The sequence below is a fragment of the Cucurbita pepo genome, chromosome 3 (assembly GCF_057944985.1).
Source record: "Cucurbita pepo subsp. pepo isolate OVF chromosome 3, ASM5794498v1, whole genome shotgun sequence".
NCBI classification, from domain to species: Eukaryota; Viridiplantae; Streptophyta; class Magnoliopsida; order Cucurbitales; family Cucurbitaceae; genus Cucurbita; species Cucurbita pepo.
Window position 1 is genome coordinate 7,641,876 of NC_141800.1, and position 3,493 is coordinate 7,645,368.

At 31.9% G+C, this 3,493-nt stretch overlaps 1 non-coding gene across 1 annotated transcript; it reads right to left on the minus strand.

Moving 5' to 3' along the window:
• Positions 1-216: 216 nt before the first annotated feature.
• On the minus strand, positions 217-289 carry TRNAA-AGC (transfer RNA alanine (anticodon AGC)). Its single transcript has one exon. It is a non-coding gene; the product is annotated as a tRNA-Ala (tRNA).
• Between the last annotated feature and the right edge of the window lie 3,204 nt (positions 290-3,493).

Below are 3,493 nucleotides of genomic sequence, written 5' to 3' on the forward strand. Positions count from 1 at the left end.
CCGTCATCAATAATAGTGAAAATGAAAAATAACTCGGCTCATGATGTCATAAATAAGGAAAGATTGAATAGAGTTTCTTAATCTAATCTACATTATGATGATTCTGATTCTTACATCAGAAAACCCTAAACGTCCCGTCATCAATAATAGTGAAAATGAAAAAACTAATTCGGCTCATGATGTCATAAATAAGGAAAGATTGAATAGAGTTTCTTTTGGAGATGCGGGGTATCGATCCCCGTACCTCTCGCATGCTAAGCGAGCGCTCTACCATCTGAGCTACATCCCCGGAATTCTTGCATCACAAAACCCTAAATTTTCCATCATCAATAATAGTGAAAATGAAGAAATATCGCTACTTAACATGTCATGAATAAGGAAAACTTAAAAGAAATAACATTTTTAATAATAAATAGTTTTGTTTTGGAGATGTAGGGTATCAATCCCCATACCTCTCGCATGCAAAGCAAGCGCTCTACCATCTGAGCTACATCCCCACGATTCTTATATCACAAAACCCTAAACGTCTCGTCATCAATAATAGTGAAAATGAAAAACTATACCTGCTCATTATATCGTAAATATGAAAATTTTGAAAAGAAATAATATATTTAATAATTCATTCATTTGGAGATGCAAGGTATTGATCCCCGTACTACCCACATGAGAAGCAAGTGCTCTACCATTTGATCTACATCCGCACAACTCTTACATTGGAAAATAATAAACGTCCGGTCATCAATAATTGTGTAAATAAAAAAATATCTCGGCTCATTATGTCATAAATAAAGAAAGATTGAATAGAAATAAAATATGAATAACAAATAGTTTCTTTTGAAGATGCAGGGTATAGATCCCCGTACCTTTCGCATGCTATGCAGGCGCTCTACCATCTGGCTAAATACCCACAACTCTTAAATCACAAAACCCTAAATTTTCCGTCATCAATAATAGTGAAAATGAAGAAATATCGCTACTCTACATGTCAGGAATAAGGGAAAATTGAATGTAAAAAATATTGACATAAATAAAGTTCATATCCTATAATTCCTACCTTGTACCGGTAAGATTATGAATGACCAAGCTCAAATTATTTTGGTTGAAGCTGCATTGCCACTAAAGCATATGCATTCCTTTGGGATAGATATTGAAACAATACATTTGAATTTTAAGCAAAATTTCACCACAAACTAAGTTTTTGAAAACAACTTTTATGTTATATATATTTTTTAATTTTTTTAATTTTTTAATTTTTTAATTTTTTAATTTTAGTTTTCAAAACCTACATTGATATGTCAAAACTACTTCTTTGCTATCCTTTAACAATATTTATATTGTAAAATGGGATCAACTTCTTTAAGTTTATGTAGTTTCTTTTTACGGATATGTTTACTTCTATCTCATATTAAAAAAAATGTTCTAGTAAACATATTTCCTCTTTTATTGGTATATATACTTACTCTATTTGTATTTACTTCCTTTTAAATAAAAGTTCACAGTAATTAATAAACCCATGTGTTTAATACATTCCCTAAAAGACAAACTTGTTTGTATTAGAATAAATTACAATGAATAGGAAGAGAATAAATCCCAAAAATAAGTAGAAGGTTGAGAATTTCACTCAACCACACAATCTAACTTGATAGACTCATGTGCAATTCTACCCCCAACAATTGGTTGAAACTTAGAAATGGTAGAGATAATGCTCGAATTTTTAAGGGAAACTTCTAAACTCGAGAGATCAATTTTATTCCTCTAAAATCTAATTTTCACATAATAATTGCTTGAAACTTAGAAATGGTAGGGAGGAGAACTTCTAAACTTGAGAGATCAATTTCATTCCTCTTAAATCTAATTTTTACATAATAACTTGAGGACAGGAGGATATTTATAGTCTCCCGACAAAAGAAGTTAGTGACCTCGATTTAATCTCAATAATAGTGAAACTTAGAAATGGTAGAGATAATGCTCGAATTTTTAAGGGGAACTTCTAAACTTGAGAGATCAATTTCATTCCTCTGGAATCTAATTTTTACATAATAATAATTTGAGGACATTAGGATATTTATAGTCTCCCCACCAAAGAAGTTAGTGGCCTGGATTTAATTTCAATAATAATGAAAATGAAGAAATATTGCTACTCAACATGTCATGACATGAATGAGGGAAAATTGAAAGTAAAAAATATATTTAATAATAGATAGTTTTATTTTAGAGATGTAAGGTATCAATCCCTATACCTCTCGCATACAAAGCAAGCGCTTTACCATCTGAGCTACGTACCCACAATTCTTATGTTACAAAACCCTAAACATCTCGTCCTTAATAATAGTGAAAATGAAAAACTATCTCTGCTCATCATGTAGTAAATATGAAAATTTTGAAAAGAAATAATATATTTAATAATCGATTCATTTGGAGAAGGAAGGTATCAATCCCGTACTTCCAACATGGGAAGCTCTACCATCTGAGCTACATCCCCACGATTCTTACATTATAAACCCCTAAATGACCCGTCATCAATAATTGTGAAAATGAAAAAAATATCTCCGCTTATTATGTCATAAATAAGGAAAGATTGAACAGAAATAAAATATTAATAATAAAAACCAAATAGTTTCTTTTGGAGATGCGGGTGCGCGCTCTACCATCTGAGCTACATTCCCACAATACTTGCACCACAAAACCCTAGTAATATCGCTACTCAACATGTCATGACTAAGGAAAAATTCAAAAGAAATTACATATTTAATAATAAATTATTTTGGAGAAGAAGGGTATCGATCCACATACCTCTCACATGCAAAGCAAACACTCTACCATCAGAGCTACATCCCAACAATTCTCATGTCACAAAATCCTAAATGTCTCGTCATCAATAATAGGTCCAAAATGGTAGAAAATTAGGTATAATTTATGAATCACTTCGACATAGAATGCATTGATATTATTATTTGGATTATCATTCACATTCACAATTTCATGGGAATGTATGTATTTAACGTGTGTCATTTTATTGTACTTATTTACTTCATTTTGGTGAGTATGCCTATCCAAATCTGAAGCAGGTCTTGTAGAGAGCTCTTTGTTCTTATTATGTTATTAAGACACATTCTACATCCAAGACTTCAGTTCAAGCGCATCGAGGACTTCATGTGTTTCATGCAATATGACAAAATACGACCTTAATACCTAGGCCCAAGGATTCATACATACATTTTAAGTGGCATAATAAGGGCATTTGGTCTAGTGGTATGATTCTCGCTTTGGGTGCGAGAGGTCTCAAGTTCGATTCTCGGAATGCCCCTTCAAGAGTAGCAACCTAAAGTCTTTCTTTACATCCCAATGCTTTATACTTGCCATCTTATGTAATAAAGAAAAAAAAAACAAAAATTAAGGCGAAGATGTTTAAGTTTTGATATCTCTTTTCTAATTCCTTTATGTCGACTTTGTTGCCCAACAATTGATGTAGAGAAGTTAAGAGGTATGTTTG